The sequence below is a fragment of the Myxocyprinus asiaticus genome, chromosome 43 (genome assembly GCF_019703515.2).
Source record: "Myxocyprinus asiaticus isolate MX2 ecotype Aquarium Trade chromosome 43, UBuf_Myxa_2, whole genome shotgun sequence".
In the NCBI taxonomy this organism is placed as follows: Eukaryota; Metazoa; Chordata; class Actinopteri; order Cypriniformes; family Catostomidae; genus Myxocyprinus; species Myxocyprinus asiaticus.
In genome coordinates, this window is record NC_059386.1 from 26,163,713 (window position 1) to 26,184,932 (window position 21,220).

The following is a 21,220-nucleotide window of genomic DNA, read 5'->3' on the forward strand; positions in this document are numbered from 1 at the left end:
AACTTGCAGTCTGGTAAATGCTGTAAAGCCAGAAAATCCATGATTTTATCACACTAAAATCATGCCAGCATGTACTGTAGAATATTTACATCTTGTGACTATACTAGTAAAACAGTGTGTACTGTATTTTAATGTTTATGGACTAGCCCTATTAACGTCCATAATAAGTTCCTTTCTTTAACCTCAGTTTTTCCTTTTTTTATTGCACATGAGTCGAATGGGCTACTTTTTATTGCATTTTTATGCTGTTTCTTTGTCATTTTTGGAGCTTGACACATCAGTCCACATTTAATTTAATTGTGTGGAAAAGAGCAGTGAGAACACTGCTGAATCGTTTTGTGCTCCATAGAAGGAAGAAAGAAAGTCATATGGGTTTGGAATTAGATGAGGTTGAGAATGATGACACAATTTTCATTTTTGGGTGAAATCTTGCTCTAACCTCATGCGACCCTGCACGCACATGCATGGACATTGTATTTTGGCTTCACTATACGCAACGCATAATTTATATTAAACCGACTGATCTCAGTTCAGAAGACTCTGGGCTGTCAGTAAAGGGTACAATTTTCGACGTACGGAATCATGTGACAAAACAACATGCCGCTGATCATAGCAAAGTTTGTCTTTGAGACAAACAGGTTACAATGTAAAAGCGTAATTAGGTTTCTTACCAGATGTAGTTTTGTTGGTGTTTGAGTCAAAAGATTATAGTCTCTAGTTTCATTCGATATGCCATTTTTAAAATTTGAGTCATTTATACCGAAACACCATGCTGCTAAACACATTGTACACTAATGTGTAGTTTAGCACATTTTTTCCTTAGAAATCCTATATTTACTGTGCATAATCACACTGAGAATTAATGGGTTCATTCAGAAGATGAAACTTTTTCTTTCAGAGGCTTTATATGGAGTTAGGATAAAAATAAGGAGCATTTCGAACTGTTCTGATCTAGTGCAGACAGACAGCACACTGGAGGTTAAGTCACTCACTAAATAGGGAGCAAGGGAGCATCCTGTAGCTTTCCTAAGTGGATTCACTCCTAAAAATCTGACCAAAAGTTCGGTTTCAGGCTGCAGGTGATGTTTGGACAACTCTACATGTTTGGCAGACATGGGACAATGGTAATCAGTACATAGATTCAGAATTGATCATGTATAATTTTGTTTTAACATGGTTGACAGTAATTGGAGGATGCTGGCCATTACTTTCAATCTGAATTAATCATGCTAATTTCTGATGTAATGTCTGTAACGTGTCAAAGATAACCAACAGGAGTGTTGGTTATCGTCGGAAATATAAACAATATTTTTTTTTTTTTTTTTTTAAATCTGAGTTTCTGTAGCTTGGTATTATTTAAAATGTTAAAGCTACACTATGTAACTTTTGGCCTTCTAGCAGTTGAAACATAAAACTGCAAGTTACTTGCGGAGGAACACTTTGCATCTGTTGTGATTAGGAACTGCTGTTCTGGCAGATGAATCTCATGGTTTGAGGAACCAGAGATGACCTGCAGAGCAGAGTCATGACGAGCTATTTTCATGTTGATGTTATGTTATTTGCTTAATGTATAAATTATATATTACTTACTTTGAAGGAGATAAACAACACTCTTAATTAAATTTTAATATCATTTTTAAAGCGTTTTATTCACTATACAATACAAACGTTAATGTGTATTGTATTACACATATATTAAGAAGTGAAACTCGTGAAATGGCTGATATTAGTTCAATTGAAGACACTATTTTTATATTACAATTTGAAGCCTAAGTGGACAATGCAAATGAACTGTAATACTACAATAGTAGGTCTATGCACTGCAAACAATAAAATACTATAATATAAAAATGCAAAAAGAGGATTTAATAATGATGAAATACTTTACTAGTAAACAGTAACTTCATTGAAAAAAAACAAAACTTATAAACACATTGCGATCGGTACACATGAGTAATGTTCGATTAATTTAAGCATGACAAACAATATCAGCTTCAACAACTCTACCAGAAAAACATATCCAAGCAGTATAGCAGGTAAACAACTTCACCAAACAGTAAAAAAACAGTTAAATCCAATTGGAGAGTGATATTACTCCGCTGCTGTCCTGACTCCTGAAACTGCGACTGGACTGACTGAACAGCTGTCACACTCGCTTCCTGCTTCTCATAACACAGCCAGACCTTGATACTCAGCTTACGGATATGATGTAAACACGCAGGGACGAATGACATATGCCTGCGATTTCTTGCTTAATCTGACCCGATGAATTTTCCCCCAAAATAAAAATCATTATTGTAGGCTTGTTTCTCTAACCTCAATTTTTCTTTTTTCTTTTTTTTTTTTCTTTTTTTGTGGTAATCAACAAAATGCCACAAATGATGTCAAACTTGTTGGACCTGGAGCATTCCTTTTACATTTTGTCCAGTCTGTAATCAGTCCCTGGTCAATGCCAGCACTGCCAACTCTTGTATTCCTCTACTTTGTACATCTGACATCTGAGCTCTTTGTTTATTCTTGTCCTCAGAGTCTTGGATCACAATCCACTTCAAAGCATCTCTCCAGATACCTTCATCGGACTGAAATCATTGACATTTCTGTAAGTATCTTGCTGTTTTAAAATAATTTTTGGTTTTACTGAATTAAGGCTTTTCATTTAAAGTAATCAGCTTGTTTTTACATCTCTCTGACGCAAATATCAAGCATTATAAATTCAAGAAAGCTTGTCTTTGTTGCTAATGGAGTCTGTGTAATATGAAACTGCAATACCCTGTCAGGAAAATGTGAATTTCTAACAATTTATAGGACTTTGTTTTATAAGGTTAAACAATAATTTATTATTATATATCATATATTTCAATGCAATTGTACATTTCCTACAACAGTTTGAAATGTCAAATATGCAAATATGCAATTGCCTACCAATTACAGGTAGTTCTAAGGCAATGTAACGGTAAGCAAAAATGAGCAAAGCTCATGTTTGGCCCACTAAGCCTGAAGCATTGCCAATTTTGTGTCTGCACACTAGATGTGAGATAAAGATCTTGGAATTGCAATAAGACCCAACAAGAGCATCCTAAACAAGTGTGTAGCCACACTGTAACACAACAGTACTGTCTGTATCCACAACAAAGCTAGCAAACAATGTACACGTTAGACATGTGGTTCTCAAGTTTCTTGGTTACGCCACTTTTGAAACCTGAAACCCCTCCCCCCATCCTATAATCTGATCAGAAAGAGAAACATTAAATTTTGTCATTAAAAAAAATGCTTTAAAAAAAACTAACTACATTTTATTTCAACTAAATGTTACTTTTTCTGATTAATAATGAAATCTGTTTTATATTGTTTTGCTGAATAATGAAAAGTTACACTCTTCATTGAAAGAAAAATCTAAAAACCTTTTAAATTGTTGATGTTTTTTGCATACTTTCTGTTAAATAGTACATGGAATATTTTAATTATATACATATAAAATATTACAAAAATAGAATAAAAAAAAAAAAAACGATACTGCTTGTAGGAGCAAAGTTAATAATACCTCACCCCAAAATTAAAATAGTAATTTACTCACCCTCAAGTTGTTCCAAACCAGAAAAAAAAATAATAATAATTGGTGAAACACAAGGATGAGAGATGAGCGGATCGTGATTGTGACTTTTACTTTTCAAAGGCACATAAAATCACCATAAAAGTTGTCAATATCACTTGTGTGCTACATTTCAAGTCTTCAGAAGCCATACAATAGCATTGTGTGAGGAACAGACTGAAATTTAAGTGTTAATTCACTAGAGAAGAAATTGTGCACAAACTTCATTGGTTCTTGTGTGCATTGGGCCTCATTCATGAAACTTTTGTAAATATATGAGTAAACTTGTGGGTAAAATGTACATTCCCGAAAACTTTCCACTGGATACACAAACGCTTCGTACTCCCCAGATTTGTTAGTAAAATGTGTGTATGTTAGTGAATTCCAAACATTTGTATATAGAGGGCATGTGCATTCACAATTATCATAATCCACGGCCATGAAAACACCATATAAGGAAGGCACCAGACTTGCTAGTAAATGCTGTTAACATCTATGTGGAACAGAAATGAAATAGTTTTTATGAATGAAGTGCATTCACATCGTAAAGTTTTGAATTAGCAATAACTATAGCATATTAAAGAAAGTGTCATCATTACTGTCATTGCATGTTTTTGCTGTCATCGGAGGCTCTTTTGTGAATCAAGCAGTTCAAGAAGTCAATAAAAATGGTTTGACATGAGTGTAACAAAATGTTCAGTTGATGCCGGTTCAGTTTGCAGTGCATTGCCAGCATCATTTGTGAAACTTCTCAGGTAAATCATGATGGTAACAGTGATACACTTGCAGCTATAAGAATCTTCATAGAAATTAATTGAATGCCTAAAGAAGATATTTTACTGTAACACTGTAAGATATTACAGATTTGCAAGCTATACAACAGTATGCAGGATTTTTTCATTTTTTCCCCCCGATGTATTGTGTACGCACCTGCCTGCAATGTGTTTATTTATGGGTTTAACAGCATTAACATTGACCATGCTTTATCAACTGAACGCAATTTGCCGATGCCTATACTGAATTATGAAACCTAAATTATAGAGCTCATATCAAATAAAAAAACTGATACTCACGTTAGAGAACATACATTTTTTTGAGAAAATCAAAAGCAAACTAAGTTTTTCCAACTTTTTACCCCATGTCAAGCAATTCTCCTAGAAAAAACGATAAGCAGAGTTGGGGGAAAAAATATTCTTTTGAAAAAATAAATGCAAGCATTAAAGAAGCATATCTAAATAAATATAGGCTAGATTATGATTAATTTCACTCATTTATTTATTCGTTTTTCATTACTTATTTAATTTGAGTCATGGCAGTTTGCCTGATAGAATTCTTATAGATGTCTTACGCATGATTTACATGTGGTCGGGAGCAGATGTAAATTTTGAACCAACTAAAGTTTTGAAAATACAAAAACTTTCATGAATCCGGGAATTTACATCAGAATGGCTTTGCGAATTATTTACACAATTTGTTCTGCTCATGTTTCATGAATAAGGCCCATTGTCTTTAAATTTGAATGTGTGAAATTGAATGAAATTTCACTTCCGTGCACTTAGAATACACCCCACAATTTGAGAACCACTGGTTTTGACCTTAACATGCGGGCTGCCTGTAGGACATTGTGAAGCACTTTTGTACAGTTAGTAAGAAAACCATTATCATAGCCCCCTAATCAGAATGCCTTTAATGTCCCTGGAAATGTACTCTTCTAGTGTACATTCTTAGCTCCATGGCTCACTTTGTGATAACTTCTGTACCAAAAAGTACTTGAGTTCAAAAAGGAGAGGAATTTATTCCCATGGCAACTTTTTGCTCATTTTTCCCGTTCTCCTCTCTAAAACATGTTCATTTATTTTTTTATTATCGTCCTCTTGATATCTTCATATTATGAATGTTGTTGACCTATTGATTTCCCCCTTTATGTGTCCTACTTTGACTTGCATGACACATTGTCTGTGCTGGGTTCAAATGAGCTCTCATGTGTTTTGCTTAAAGTGATAGTTCACCCAAAATATACATTGTGTCATCATTTACTCATCAACATTTTCAACCACAGAAAGTTAGCTTCATTCACCACTCACTTTGATTGCATAATTTTTCCCTACAATGAAAGTAAATGGTGACCAAGGCTGTCATTCTGTCATGTGTCATCTCCATTAGTGTTTCACAGAAAAAAAAAAAAGAAGGCATATTTTTTTTGGGATGACATTAGGTGGAGTAAACTATGACAGAATTTTCATTTTTGGTGAATTGTCCTTTTGAGGTACTAATTGAAACGTGTGGGTTGTTGATTTGGTAGCATTTTAATTTTTCATTTCTTATCTATTTTATTTATTTATTTATTGTCCAGTGCAGCTCTGATTAAATGATGGAACAATGATGCATCTTTTTCCTCACTGAGATATTTTAAATATATTTTTCTATATTTGAGACATTTTAAAGTGAATTAAGCACTAAGCAGTAAACAGAATGCACTCTTGCATAGGTCATATTTTTTGTAGGGCTGATAAAAAACAAAAGGTATTTGGTCACAATCAGCTACAAAACTGAAAAGCATCTCTTGTGTTATAAAAGTACAAAATAAATAGAATAATGAAAAATAAAACTTGTGCATTAGGAGAAGCCATTCTTGTTTTGGGTTGGTGCATAGATGGTCTCTACTTCTTCTGCTCTTTTTCCTGCTGTGGCAGTTAGCAAACAGCGTTGCATTACCGCGCATGCCCCCTTCTGGATTGGAGTGTGGCTCGCCTGTGACTCACTCGGATACTTTTCGTCTGACTGCATGCACCGAACCGTGACGTCAGTACCGTGATGGTTCAGGACGAATACATGTACCGTTACACCCCTAATATGTATTGTGTTATACAATACTGCATGTATTTAAGCGCTATGCAAATTAAATTGACTTGCCTTCTATTTTATGATGCTGCCTATTTAACAGTCAAGTACAGTACTGAAGTCTAGCACACACTAGACAACTCAAGCTTGTCTCCTTTGATGTTTTGAGACAGCAACTGCTCTGAGACTACAAGTCTCAGATCGCACAGCCAAAGGTCGTTTAGTGTGTGCACTCCTGCGACTCGCCCCGAATAGTCACAGACACTATGATGGATTTCAAACCTATTTAAAATCTTATGAGATTTGTCCGGTTCAAATACATACAGGTGGTCGAAAATGCTTGTGACCATATTGGGCTCGTAGTGCCACAGCAGCAGAAAGATGCCTACTAAAACAACAGTTTAAATTTGCCGGTTACATGCAGATCTAAGGTAAATAACCATACGACCAGAATATTTTGAAAAAACGAATACGCACACGCATAGTTTCTTTACAGAATTCTTCAGTATGTCTGATATTAACATTCAGGGATACAGATATGAGAAGCACGCACATCAGATGCTCAGTTAATACATGTATTCCATTAAAATAACTCAGAACTCTGCTCTAAATGACATGTTTGCGATTTTAATATTTAATGCAAGTATAATTAAAAGAAACTGTGTGCCGGGTTTTTAGCACTTTTTTCTGCAAGCTAAACAGTTGCATGCAATGGCTAAATTGCAAACAGAGCCAGGGGCGGTTCGGAGCGGCTGGAAACCATTCCAGAGGTGTACTACAATAATTTCTGCTATTACAGTTATTGCAAAGCTAAGTGAACTGGAGAAAACATTCCAGCCAAGTGTTTAATTTCATGAGCTCTAGTATGAAATGTACTCCCAGGGACTATTCTTTGCATTGGTGCTTAATATCTTATAGGGTTTATCTGTTATTAGTTAGGAGTCCCTTAAAGCACCCTGGTTTTCACTGAGGTAGAGGAACATAAATGCTTAATACACTAATGGAGTACCAACTACCTCAGGGGGGACTAAATGCTGCTAGGTGGAACAAACTGTAATTTGCACTACTGTCTGTTCAAAATAAATGAAAAGAAACCTAGCATTTGGGATTTGTTGCTTTTTCCTGTTGTACCGAACTTGTATCGAACCATGACCCCAAAACCGAGGTACGGACCAAACCGTGACTTCTGTGTACCGTTGCACTCCTATTACATATTGATTTCACTTTAATTGTTGAACACGGACCTCCAATTTTAGGAAATAAATACAGACAATTAATGTTATTTGAAAACTAGCTACTTTTTATGGTATCAAATAACTTACACAGCAAAAATAAATAAATAAAGTGAAATGGCATTTGTGCCTCTTATGCCTTACAGTGGTAATAGGTCTGAATGTAACATATGATACTTTAAAGATCCTTTTAATTTTCTCTTATTACCATTTTCGTATAAGCTGTAATGCATATGTACAAATGATTTGTCAGGTAACGTAAAAATGTGCTTCATGTGGTAACATAATTCTAAGTTCAATCATGAAACACTTCATGGCGGAAACTGATATGTCCTTTGGACATGTACTCTGTTAGCCTGTCGGCTCGTGTACCCCATAGCCCAAGCTCATGGGTTCTTTGACATGTTATGTGTTAAGCTATTTGGCTTGCATGGTGTAAGATGATGGGTTCTTTGACATGTAATCTGTTTGCCAATCAACTTGTGTACTTTCTCTTCGTCAAATGCAGATAGGCGGTTTCACCACAGCACACTACAAAAAAAATTTTTTCTCTGAAACCCTCCTCCCCAGCACCACTTGTCTAGATCTGCTTTAACGGGGATTGTGTGTATTTCTAATTGTGCAGCAGCATGTCTCACATGCTCAACATAGTATATCTGTGTATGTTCTTGCAGTAGCAGGTCTTCATACTTGCTCTACAGCAACAGTAACAAAAGCAGCAGCATAGTAGATCTAATCCTGCAAAACCAAACTCTGTACAATTTTTATACCCTCATTAACATGCTAAATTATCCCAAGAGTTGTCATGACTGAAATAAATTAACTGTTTATTTAAATTAAAGTATTATTTAATACCTAATGTAATTAGGTTGCACCAACAATAATCAAGCGTAGTGTCAGTTCAGGCAGGTCAAGCTTGCAATCAGCTGATGCTTTCATGATCATGACATCTACCAATACAATTGAGATGCTTATCAGAGCAGTTTCATTTAAGCGGTTTCAAGTCCACCATTTATTCATTGCCTTAGCTGCATAATTGCAAACTGCTCTTAACACCCTCCTCCATCCCCAGCTCCACTTGTTGTATGGCAGCATTGCCTTTAGTTTTCTCTGCAGCTGTCTTGTTGTTCTTAGGTCTTAGACTACAATTAATTGCCAGTTTGGAATTCCTATCTTTAATGTGTTATTGCACCTTGTTCTTGATTTACTTGATATATTTTAAGTTCTATCAAGTGTCTGTTTAATCTGTTGTGCAAATGAATAGTTGTACCAGAATGTATGGGTGAATGTATCAGAATGTAAAACAGTTGCTGCATGCTTTGTTCTTTCCATGCATGGCTGCATGGATGGGTGGGGAGTTTGCCCAGAACAGAGCAATACCACTAACACCAACAGATTACTTCAAAAGTGAATAAGATTCAAAGTATTCAAGTCAAAGTGTTTATTTGACGGAAGTGGTTTGATCAGCTAGAGATCCTCAACAGAAGTATAAAAACATATATTTAAGTTTAATGTTTATGTTTATCTTGCGCTCACAATTCTGTCCCCCTCACTTTTAAAATGTTTACTACGACCCTGCTTATACAGCTGTACCCCTAAATAACAAGCACTGTATTAATCTTGCAATTAAGAGCACAGATATATAATTGTTTTCTAAATTTACATAATATGCTAAATTATGTATCACTTGTGTTTAAGGTAAATGTCTAATTTTCTGCTGCTTAGTGACTAAGTGTATGACCTTCATGCAGAGCAAGATTTCTTTGAATTAATAAATTGGTTAGTTAATGATAATTAAGGGCTCATTTATAAAAGAACAAATTTAAGCACAAGTTCCAGTTAATTATGCCCATAAAACACAGGACACCTGTTGCCTAATAGCGTACAGCTAATCTGGAAGAAAACCTTGATTATTGTTCCCATGAGACTGATTCAGACACACCTTGATGTTCTGTGGGGGATTCTGTTGAACAGCTACAATAAAGACCTTCAAGGTTCTCGCTGTGACAGGGTGCATTCATGACCATGGCGATGTTTCAGGTGGTTGATTTTACATTTTTGTGTTAATCTCAGATCGATGGTGAACACGTCCCTCATGTGGCTGCCCGATTCAAGTCTCTGTCAGCACATGCCCTTGCTCAGCTGGCTGTGAGTATCTTCTACACTGTGAACACACAAACACAATAGTGGATAAAAATCATCCACACCTTTCCTCTTTTGCACAACAATATTGTAACATGTAAAGGATGGGCAAGGAGGAGGCGGGAACCGGCTGAACAATCAACATAAACCTTTAATGCATAAATTAACTTAATCAATGAACTTAAACAAACATAAATGGACACACATGCAATGCAGCTCTCTCTCTCTCAAACCAGCATCTCCGGCTGCCCCAGCCTGAATAGGGCGGGGGAGGAGTGTGATTCAGCACCGGCCGTGCTCCATCACGGCCCGGCCACGCCCTCCTCCTCATCACACTCCTCCCCCGCCTTATTCAGGCTGGGGCGCCACCGGTCTGACTAACTCCCCCCCCCATCTCTGAGGGGAGACGCTGCCCTTCCGGCCGTTCTGTCAGCCGGTGGTCCACCCCACCTCCTGTGAACCTGGGGGAGAGAAGAGGGGAAGCGTTTGGAGAGGGAAAGGGTGAGTGGAGACACACAGAGAGAGAGAGAGAGGAGAGAGAGAGTAGAACTTGCTCGCCGGCTCCCAGATGTGCTGTTGCCCGGTCCCCAACTGCTTCTCCGCCCTCTGGCGGACGCCAGCTCGCTCCTCCCATGGTGGATGGCAGCGAGTCCTCTGGCCTCTGGTGGACGGAAACACTCCTCCCCTTCTCGGCAGACAGCCATGGTTCCTTCGGCTCCCCTGGCGGATGGCAGCGGCGAGGACTATGCGACAGCGCATCCCTCCTTCCTCCCGGGTTTCGGCACCACTGTAACAGGTAATGGTCGGGCAAGGATGAGGCGGGAACCGGCTGAACAGTCAATATAAAGGTTTAATGAAAAACTCAACTTAAAACCAACATAAACAAACACAGACACACATGCAACACTGCCACGTGCGTCTCTCTCATTCTCTCTCTCGAACCGGCGTCTCCAGCTGCCCCTTATCTCGCTTTCCCGCTGATCAACTGATTCAGCGCCGGCAATGCTCCATCACGGCCCGGCCACGCCCTCCTCCTCGTCACAAATATAAAGTTAAATATGAGTTTTACTTTGTAGAGATAAACAATGCTAAATGTAAATAAGTGATTTTAACAAAAACTTTTTTGTAAATTAAACAATAAATTACAGTGTGCATGCAAAATTTTAAAGGCTCATAAGAGGAAATAAATAGAAGTATGGCTTTGTAATTGCATTTGGCATCATGGAGCACAGAGTATGTCTGGCTCTAATTAAATAATTGTAAGTCATTAAGTATTCTTGACACAACCCGCTTTACTACATGATACATTTATAACATTCAAGTCAAGTCATGTTTATTTGTATAGTGCTTTTCACAATACGTATTGTTTCAAAGCAGCTTTACAGAAGATCATGCCTTAATGTTTTTGTCTTTAAGCCCACTTGGCCAGTCTGTGTGTGTGTGTGTGTGTGTGTGTGTGTGTGTATGTGTACTTAGTTATTAATTAGTGAGTTAAATCTGATGAAAACTCCTTTTGGGGACATTTGGGGATGTCCTTAATTGGAAAGCGGATTTATAAATACAGCAAAATTTTTTTTTTTTTTAAGGGTTAGAAGGGTTATGAGTTTACTATCCCCACTAGGATATAAATCATGGATTGTGGAAAGCACTTAATAAACATACTAAATAATCTCTTAATGAAAAGGTTACTATGAAGGTTAGGTCTTGGTTGGGGTAAGGGATAAAAACTATTATTAGCTCTGTATAACAACAATAGAAGTCAAACGAGTCAAAAGTTTCCAACATGGTAGAAAAACAGATGTGTGTATTGTGTAGAGTGAGTAAGATATAAGGCAATTCTTCCTGACTTGAAGTGAGTGGCGGCATGTCTGTCTATGTGCATTTACATCCTCATCTCCATTAGTATGTTAGTCATCAGGCTCCAGGTTTATCTCAATGGTTAATTCTAAAGTCAACAACTGAGAGAGACCATAACACTTACCTGATGGTCTGTGAAGTCAAGATAAATCCTTTGAAACCCCATTAAAATCCTCTCTGACTTTATACTACATGAAACTCACACAAGTGTAGGACTGAATTTAACTCATGTCATTCATTATAAGTCATTTCAACAGTAAAACATTTATCAAAATTCTACAGCTTTCCAAGCAAAATTTAGCATGCAATTGTTACCTCACTATTTCTACTTGATCTAATCCATAAAAAGGACTTTTGTTGGTGTGTAACCTAATTTGTCAGGTGGATTTAATTTCGTTATACAAATATATGGGGGTGGTGGGGGGGGGGGGCTAATTTAAAGGTTACCACTTTTTTTTTTCTTTTTCTTTTTACAGTGCAGCTTATACTGCTGTCATACTTTTTTATGTCATAAGCTCAACACTACAGAGAAGTCAACACTTGTTGGAAACCATTAAGAGGTGTGTAAACTCTAAAAGGTTGACAATCATGAAAAACCTGTTGACTTACTGTAGGGTCTACCTGTAAAAAAGCTTTTTTTTTTTTCCGCAATTACTGTACAAATGATATTATCAACATAAAAATGTGAGTGAAAATTTGAAATAAAAAATTTGCATTTAATAAGAATGTCTATGTATTTGCTATGTTCCACTGTTGCTTTAATGACAGCATGGGCTTGGGGTGGCACGGACTCCATAATTTTGTAAGTAAAACTTTATAAAACCTGATGATTCATGTTATCCAGCATGATTTGAGAATATCCCAAAGAGCATCTTGTGTGCTTCAGTCTAAGTAAGGAAATCTGACCTTTCGTATAAAGAAAATAACATGCTCAGTGTCACAAATTTCATTAGTGACCTGTAGTGCAGAGTCTTTAATATTTTGTATTCATTTTACATCATAATGTTTCTTTGATTTCATTTTTTCTAAATCCTAAATCTTCCTGTTTATTTCCAGGTTTATATTAGTTTTTGAACCCCACCATATGTGTCACAGATCTACTGTATACCTTACATATTTGCTATGAGTTAACAATAATCGTAAAACACATAGTCAGTGCATAGTGCCCATATTTTTGAGCATCTCCCCTATCAAAATGAGCACTTTGAACTCACTATTCAGCACATCTGTGAGGAATGCATTGTGGTAATTATAGTCAGCGTAAAAAGAGAAGGACAATGAGCATTAGGAGGGGTACTATGATATTTTACATTTCTTAGGCGAGCAGTATCGCTTATACTGTGACATTCTCGCCATTGAATAACAATTTGCCATCTGCTAGTCCAGCCTGACATTTCTGAGAGAAAAACATTCACCGACACTATCAAAGTCATTCACTTGCTCTCTTTCGGGCACTTGCTGAATGAACAATTTCAGCTAGGGGTTTCATACAGCAAACTGATTGTTCCTGTAGTATGCAGCTATCAGTGTTGTGGCTACAAGCTACTCAGAATTTAAAGTACAGGCTACTCTTTTCGCTGCAGTGACTCTAATAAAAGTAGCTAACTACTTCTTAAAAGAATAGTCCACTCAAAAATTAAAATTCTCTCATGATTCCAGATCCCAGATGTGTATATCTTTCCTCCTTTAGCAGAACCGAAATTAAGATTTTCATAAGCACACTTCAGCTCTGTATGTCCATACAATGCACGGTCTAAAAGTAATCCACATGACTCCAGGCAATCAATGAATGTCTTCTGAAGCAAATAGCACGATAGGTTTGTGTAAAAAATAAATAGATAATTAAAATGTTATTAACTTTTAAAAAATGCTTCCTGCTAGTACAGAGTAGTTAAAGACACCTAATACAAAGTAGGACCAATTATTATATTATATTACTTGTAGATTACAGTACTTTAAAGCTTCAGCTAAAAATGAGTCCTTTATAACGTAGTAAACAATTGGCCTATCCAGCAAGATGAACACTATTTCTCAATAGTAATTAATGTATTATTTATATTAGGTAAATTATTAGTCATATTGTTATATTTAGCTCAAATGTAATGGTTAGCTATGGTTCATTGTTGGTATGTTGCCATGGATATCGGTCAAATATGCAGTTTAGTGGTCATTATAATTTTTTATTTTTTTTGACAATGTCAGAATAAAGTAGGCCTGTTCCACAGAGCCATGTGATAAGATACAATAAACGGCACAATAATCAACATACAGAATACTATGCACATAAGCGTTTTTGTTTCATTCTTTTTTGTAGCCTTTCTTATTTCTTTTCTCACTTTGATAGTTTTGTACAATAAGATGTTGTATTTATTTAGCCTATTTATTTGTTAAATATCTATTAGTTGCTATGTTGAAGTGCTGCGCTTAGCTTTGGTATATCCCTCTAAAAGGTGTCTGATCGGGGTAACGTGAACATAACGGAGCCTAATTATACATTATTATACTTACACCAACTTGTCCAACCGACAGACTAGTCAATTATGAAAATTAGCAGTTTTGCACATCCCTAATATCTACAGTATGAGCAGAACTGTACATTGCCTTGTTTTCAGAGTTATGTCTTTGAAATAAGATAGAATAATCTGCTGAATGCACCAGGCCTTTTGCAGTCTAGTCAAAGGTCTGGCTATGCAAGACTACTGGGAAAACTCCACTAATTTGAAAAAAATGCTGAACTACTGTCAAGCTACTGGAAAATGTAAAGTTCGGAGCATCGCTACTTTAAATTAGTTACTCCCCAACACTGGCACCTGTAACCCTTGTGATCAAATGTATTTTGTGGTTGCAGGCAGAGCAGTATGGCTGTAATTTTTTAAAAGCAGTCTTCTGCACATCTTAAAGACATCATGATTTATATGTATCTTAAATTTATAGCTTATTTTCTTCCTTTCTTTTTCTTGGCTTGTCTTTTCTCACAGGGACTTTGCCGAGAATCATGTTGAGTCGCTGAATTATTCCACTCTGATGACGTGCACCGAGCTCACAGTGCTGTAAGAGTTTTTGTTTGCTTTTATACACAATTAACTATACAAACTTTTTGGCTTTTTACAGTGGAGCTACACATACCTTGCTGCCAACATCACATTTTATGGGGGCAGCATGGCAGAGGATTTGATTTAATAGGCAATTTAATTAAATGTACTACAGATGTTGGTTTTAGTTTACGATGTCTGTTCCGGATCTTGGACAGGCTTTTTTTTATTTTATCTTTTTTATTGCAGAGTGTCTGGGCTGTTGATCTTAATATACTGACCTACCTGAACTACAGAATTAAGTATTTCAGAACAGCTCTTTAAAATGTAGTAAGCACCATTATAGCAAAATGGAAGAATGCATTACGACTTCAAGTTCATTAAAAATGCCATTTGCAATAGTGCCCAGTTTTGCACAAGGCACATCATAATAACGTAAAACAATAATGAAATAAGCATTAGCTAAAAAACATGAAATGTAACAAATAATTCTCTGATGTTCATGGAAATATCATATGTCTGTGTGGTGTGCTAAAACTATTTTAAGCAGCATTTAGCTAATTCTTTGCATGCAGTTTTATGATCACATTAATTTAGAGACTACAGTAACACTTTACAGTAAGGTTCTATTTGTTAACATTAGTTAACAACATTAATTAACATGAACTAATAATGAACAATAATTTTACAGCATTTACTAATCTTGGTTAATGTTAGTGTCAGCATATACAAATACATTTTTAAAATCAAAAGTTGCATATGTTAACATTAGTTAATGCACAATGAACTAACAATGAACAATTGTATTTTTATTTACTAACATTTACTAAGATTAATAAATGCTGTAAAAATTATTGTTCATTGTTTGTTCATGATACCTAATACATTAACTAATGTTAACTAATGAAACCTTATTGTAAAGTGTTAACGAGACTACATATTTGTTCTTTTAAAAATTAATTTGTCACACTGCAGGATAATTTAAAATAAAATATTCAAGCAAAAATTTTTTCATGCCCTGAAAAAAAGTCAGTATTAAAAAAAAAGCTTCAACTACTGACAAATGGACTTCTATTTAGTGGAATTTAATGTTGTTGTTTTTTCATTAATTATACAATGATTCATACCTTAAAATAACTTTTTTAATCTCTTTTTAGTTCCAACTGAGATCCCAGAAATAAATGCTGGCCATTGTCTCATCAGGCTTCCATTTGCAAATCCCTTTGATAAAATTTGTTACACATTTTTCATTCACAACAGTATTTATTCTCCTTATTTTGCTGTGGTCATAATAAAAAGTCTGTCATCATTTATTCACCCTCATTGCAAACTCGTACACATTTTTTTCTTCCGTGGAACACAAAAATTCCTTTAATACATGTTAGACACAAGTACATGCCTCAGTCACCATTTACTTATATTGTACTGAAAACAATATGCAATGGAAGTGAATGAAGACTGAAGCTTTCAGTCCTTACCATTCTGCCTAAAATCTTCTTTTGATTTCTACCGAAGAAAGAACAAAATTCTTTGTTGTTCAGAGTGAGGAGTAAATGACTACTTTTTGGTTCACATCTTAGCAAGTATAATAATAGGAGAATCTAATCCCAGATAAGACATTTTACTCCAAAAAGCATCTATAAATTAGACTTCTTTCCAGCTATGGTTGAGTTTTTCCTCTTGAAAGTGTGGAAAAAGAAAGCAGAATGTCTCCCAAGAACATTGTGAAGACAGAAAGATTTTGTCCATGGCATTGTTACCTTATGTGGACAGACTGATGTCTGTGACAGCGACAACAATGGCCCTTCAGGCATTTTCTCAAGGCTCTATTAGTTTATTATCAAGCCATTCTCTGCTGTAAGAGATGTGGGAAGTGTCAGACTTAAGTGAGAGATGGATGGGTATCTCTTCAGATAGGGTCAGCCTGCCCTCGCTGGAAAAATAAGGTAGAAAATGCAGCAAAAAAGCTGTAGGATTTAGATATTTGGCTGTTTTATGCACTGGTGGCTGTTCTTTGAGGCTTTCCAAGCAAGTAAAAAAAAAAGTTGTCATTTTGTCTCATTGAACAGTAATATTTGATTTGTTCTTTCATTTTTGATTCACAGATCATTGCATGACAATAAAATCAAGACACTTCCAGAAAACACGTTTCACTCGCTTGGAGCTTTGGTTGAACTGTGAGTACTGCAGCACATGATCTAGAAATGATGTACAATGTTTATGCTTTCTACATTTACATCATCATTTGGTCTTTTTATGCACATTGATTTCACTTAGCTGACTGATTTATTTATTTCTCCTTGTTTTTTAGAGATTTGTCTTGCAACAGAATCTCTGATCTTCCTAAAAAAACTTTCAGGAGTTTAAAATCTCTGCGTAAACTGTGAGTCATTCAGTCACTCCTTTTATTTCAAGGGATTTCAATTGATTAACATTTACTGTATGTAAGGTATAATGTATAGTCAGCCAGTCATTATCGCAAAATAAATCCCGTCAGGGTGATCAGAATCTTGAAGGGTTTGTTTTGCCATAATGACCATCATGCTGCACATTATTCTGCTTATTACTCAGCTACTTACCAAGTAAATAAATACATGGACATGAAATATTGATTTGAAATTAAAGTATTAGTTTCCACTTTAAATTAGGTATCTAACTACTATGTACTTAAGCATTTTATACAATGTATTATTATGTATATTTGTGTACTTACATTTAAAGTACCTGCATTTAATTACATCTGTAGCTGCACTGTTAACCTTACCCCTAATATTAAACCTAACTCTACCCCAACCCTTACCTTAAACCCTAACCCTTACCCCTAACCCTTATTCCTAACCCTAAACCTACCCGTACCTCAACCTCATTAGCAGCAAATGTGAATTTTGTGAGAATTTTGCAGAACAATATGTAGTTACACAATAAGTACATTGTATTGTATGTATTTTAATGGTAGCACAAAGTAGTTAAAGACACATAATATAAAGTGGGACCAATTATTATATTATCTTACTTGCAGATTACAGTACTTTAAAGCTTCAGCTAAAACAAATTGGCCCTTTATAATGTAGAAAACAATTGGCCTATACAGCAAGATGAACACTATTTCTCAATAGTAATTAATTAATTACATTTATTAGGTCAGTTATTAGTCATATTGTCATTTAACTCAAATGTAATGGTTATCTACGGTTTGTTGTTGGTATGTTGCCATGGACATAGGTCAAATATGCAGTTTAATGGTCATTATAAAAAAATATTTGAAGATGTCAGAATAAAGTAGGCCTGTTCCAGAGAGCCGTTTGATAAAATACAATAAATGGCACAATGATCAACACACAGAATACTATATAATAATTTATTTTTATGTCCACAGGAACATATCCCACAATCCTTCTCTGCAGATTCATGCCAGTCACTTTGATCATCTGGTCCAGCTTGAGTCTCTGTAAGTATCAGCGCTGCAAAATCTGGCCTTTAAAAGAACGCCTTTTTAAAGGCATTTTAGTAGGTGTCACATGAAATACAACATACATTTGTGTTTAACAGAGGTCTGGAAGGCATTGAAATTCCTGATATACAGACGAAGATGTTCCTTCCAATGGGGAACCTGTCCCACATGTGCGTACTCCTTACTGTGATTTGTGTATTCATTTGTGTAGCCCAGGGATAGTGTAGTTTAGAGTTTTGATTTTTATTTTCTTTGGCAATTTTTCAATTAAATTTCTCCTTTAATTTAGTTTTGTTTTATTAGTATTATTATTAGTTTTCACACTTATTTTTTAATTTTTCAGTTTAGTTGTAGTTTTCTAGTATAATTATTTTTATTTGCTAATACTATTTAAATATGTTTATTGGTATAACATTTTTCAGTCACTGTATAGTGGTATTTCATGATATTATTATATTATTTTATAGACCGTTAAAGACTGTTTAGTCGTTTTATATATATATATATATATATATATATATATATATATATATATATATATATATATATATATATATATATATATGTAAGAATCGATTGTCCTGATAATCTGTGTCAGTAAACAGAAACCATTTGTGCTAATATATATATATATATATATATATATATATATATATATATATATATATATATAGATATAGATATAGATATAGATATATATAGATATATATATAGATATATATACAGTTGAAGTCAGAAGTTTACATACACTTAGGTTGAAGTCATTAAAACTCATTTTTTAACCACTCCACAGATTTAATATTAGCAAACTATAGTTTTGGCAAGTCGTTTAGGACATCTACTTTGTGCATGACACAAGTAATTTTGCCAACAATTGTTTACAGACAGATTATTTCACTTTTAATTGACTATATCACAATTCCAGTGGGTCAAAAGTTTACATACACTAAGTTAACTGTGCCTTTAAGCAGCTTGGAAAATTCCAAAAAATTATGTCAAGCCTTTAGACAATTGGCCAATTAGCTTCTGATAGGAGGTGTACTGAATTGGAGGTGTACCTGTGGATGTATTTTAAGGCTTACCTTCAAACTCAGTGCCTCTTTGCTTGACATCATGGGAAAATCAAAAGAAATCAGCCAAGACCTCAGAAAGAAAATTGTGGACCTCCACAAGTCTGGTTCATCCTTGGGAGCAATTTCCAAATGCCTGAAGGTACCACATTCATCTGTACATACAATAGTACACAAGTATAAACACCATGTGACCATGAAGCCATCATACCACTCAGGAAGGAGACACATTCTGTCTCCTGGAGATGAACATAGTTTGGAGCAAAAAGTGCAAAGGACCTTGTGAAGATGCTGGAGGAAACAGGTAGACATGTGTCTATATCCACAGTAAAATGAGTCCTATATCGACATAACCTGAAAGGCTGCTCAGAAAGGAAGAAGCCACTGCTCCAAAACAGCCATAAAAAAGCCAGACTACAGTTTGCAAGTGCACATGGGGACACAGATCTTACTTTAAGGAGAAATGTCCTCTGGTCTGATGAAAAAAAGGTTTGTTCATAATGACCATTGTTATGTTTGGAGGAAAAAGGGTGAGGCTTGCAAGTCGAAGAACACTATCCCAACCATGAAGCAACATTTGCACTGTACATAACAGATTTGTATTTGCACTGTACATAATAGATTGTATTAGATTTGCACTACCCATGTGTATGTGTATATGTATGTATGTGTGTGTCTGTACGTATGTGTATAATTATTCTTTATTTTTTATTATTATCTATAATATATATATATATATATAATTATCTTGCTGCTGTTTTGTTTTTGTATTGTTGTACACTGGAAGCTCCTGTCACCAAGACAAATTCCTTGTATGTGTAAGAATACTTGGCAATAAAGCTGATTCTGATGTTGTGGGGTGCTTTGCTTACTTCACAAAATAGATGGAATCATGAGGAATTTTGAAGCAAAATCTCAAGACATCAACCAGGAAGTTAAAGCTCAAAATGGGTCTTCAAAATGGACAGTGACCCCAAACATACCTCCAAACATGTGGCAAAATGGTTTAAGGACAACAAAGTCAATGTATTGGAGTGGCCATCACAAAGCCCTAACCTCAATCCAATAGAAAATTTGTGGGAAGAACTGAAAAAGCGTGTGTGAGCAAGGAGGCCTACAAACCTGACTCAGTTACACCAGTTCTGTCTGGAGGAATGGGCCAAATTCCAGCAACTTATTGTGAGAATCTTGTGAAAGGTTACCCAAAACGTTTGACCCAAGTTAAACAATTTAAAGGCAATGCTACCAGATACTAAGAAAGTGTATGTACATTTCTGACTCACTGGGAATGTGATGAAAGGAATAAAAGCTTAAATAAATCATTCTCTTTACTATTATTCTGACATTTCACATTCTTAAAATAAAGTAGTGATCCTAACTGACCTAAGACAGGGAATGTTTTCTATGATTTAATGTCAGGAATTGTGTAAAACGTATTAAACTATACGTTTAAATGTATTTGGCTAAGGTGTATGTAAACTTCTATTATTTAGTATTCTATTATTTTGGAGTCATTAAAGTCGTTTTAGTTTAGTTTCAAGTTTTCCACTGTTTTTTTTTTTATTTTTTTTATTTTTATTTATTTTTTTTTTTTATAAAAACAACAAAAAAGTTTCGTTTAGTAAGCTTGTAATCTGTTATTTGTATACATCCATCTTTTCTAGATATTTTAAGGATTTCCAGTACTGTTCCTACGCCCCACATGTTCGGAAATGTAAACCTAACACTGATGGAATCTCATCAGTGGAAGACCTGTTAGCCAGTCTGGTCCTGCGGGTGTCTGTCTGGGTTATGGCCTTCATCACCTGCTTCGGGAATCTCTTTGTTATTGGAATGCGCTCCTTCATTAGAGCAGAGAACAACCTGCATGCAGCCTGCATTAAAGTCCTGTGTTGTAAGTTACCTGAACACACACACACAAATGCACAAATTGGTTTCAGACACTCACACAGGTTGTCGTCTGTCACTAACAATGTCATAAAAGGCCATATGGCCATAGTCTAATG

At 35.4% G+C, this 21,220-nt stretch overlaps 1 pseudogene; it reads left to right on the top strand.

Moving 5' to 3' along the window:
- Window positions 1-21,220, top strand: part of LOC127433239 (relaxin receptor 2-like) — a 71,512-nt pseudogene that overhangs the window by 43,196 nt on the left and 7,096 nt on the right.